The sequence below is a fragment of the Propithecus coquereli genome, unplaced genomic scaffold, assembly GCF_000956105.1.
Source record: "Propithecus coquereli isolate 6110/MARCELLA unplaced genomic scaffold, Pcoq_1.0 Scaffold40, whole genome shotgun sequence".
NCBI lineage: Eukaryota > Metazoa > Chordata > Mammalia > Primates > Indriidae > Propithecus > Propithecus coquereli.
Window position 1 is genome coordinate 2,140,583 of NW_012149730.1, and position 1,779 is coordinate 2,142,361.

The following is a 1,779-nucleotide window of genomic DNA, read 5'->3' on the forward strand; positions in this document are numbered from 1 at the left end:
AAAAATGAAGTCTGTGTATGCGATAGCATTTACCATGTCCTTCTGGATTTAGAACATGGTTTATGGGGACAGCAGTTTTAATTCTGCTGTTATTAATGAAGTTGATGATGCAATTGCTTAGATTCTTTGCTGCTCTTTGCCTTTCATACTTGTAAACATGAAATTTGGATATAAACGTGAGTGTATTATAATACACTCAAGATGTAAGATGTAGATCTAAAAATAATTGTCTTTGTGTTGCCTACATTTGTCCTTTCACAGCTACCTTTTCCATCTTTAAAAAAACTGTGTTTCAAACCTATAAAACCCACAGAGCCATTTAGCTGAAGCCAAGCTTACCAGGTATGAGGGTATAAACTTCTCAAATCTTCAAGATATTTTAGTCAAAGTGTAACATACTTAAGTTGCAACTAAAATATTTTGACACTATTTATTAGAAAATCCTGTTTCCTGATAGCAATATCTAAAGAATTCTGTTGCTGCCACCATCAGATTTAAACAACAGTGCTTCTGTGGTTTTAGACCCCTGCTGCCTACAGTTTCATCTGCTTTGACATCTCTTTTCTTTGAAAACACCAAGGAAAACTACAGCTCTCTTTAGCATTTGAGGTAGCTTTCATATAGTCTATGCTACCCTTCTCTACATAAGCTTTTATTGATACCAACATAAGTGTACAGTACTTTCTTTATAGAAGATTTGTTACTATAAAATTACTGCCGGAGGAGCCAAGACAGCGGATGAGAAAAGCCGCCAGTCAGAACGTCTCTATGAAAAAGACGAATTTCAGAAGAAAGAGAAAAAAATAAGCAAGCAGAGAAACATAGATCGGGTGAAGGTCAGAAAAAGGGTGCCTGAAACTATAGGAGACTCCATGGGAAGACATTGCGGAGGAGAACTGGAAGGAGAAAGGTCCCAAGAGGCTTGGAGACCAGCCACAAGGGTAGGTGGGGCGGTTAACTTCCCCCTCCCTTGCATCTTGGACTGCTGGTGGGCTCCTGAGCGGCTGGAGAGAACTGCCGACACCAGCCCAGAGATGGCTGCCGCCAGTGAGCAGTGGCCTTTTGCGGACTCAGCTCCGGGTTCCCAGCCCCCTCGGGGCATCTCCCTGGCCGCAGACCCGAGCCTATCGGCAGACGCCATAGTGCTCCATTCTCTCCTTCCCCCTCCCTACCCGGGCGTGCCCAGAGAGACAATTTAGCCATCACACGGAGGCATCTCCAAGGAACGGGACCTTTCCTTTTGGGGCCCTACAACAGACTGAGGGGTACTCAGAGTGCGAGTTCCCTACCCGCCAGCCCGCCCAGGTGCTACTTGCCTGGGGACTCCAGGAGAGTGGGGAAAAACCCAAGGTGGAGTGAAATCGATCCAGCTTGGGCACCCTGTAGGTGATTCAAGACCAGCACCTCTCACCCTGACAGGGTCAGGGATTGATCTCCAGGGTCCAGGGGATAGGCCTGCAGACTAGACCCTGGACACCCAGGTCATGATGGCACTGCCCTGGGGCACAGAAGGGAGATCTGTGAAAGAGCCTACTGAGGAGTGTGTGCCTTCAGGCGCAGATCAGCATGCCGGAGCGGCAACCCTCCTCCCAAAAGAGGGCTGGGCACCCAGCTCAGGCTACGATCCTGGGTAGGGAACCTCCCGGCCCACGTCACAGCCAGGGGAGATCCATCGGCCTGAGGTCCTGCTTGCTGGCAGAGGCCTGGGAGAGGACACAGGGAGGGGGAGATTGGAGGGGAGCGAGACCTGCTCCAGAGTGCCGGTCTTGGACAGCCCCA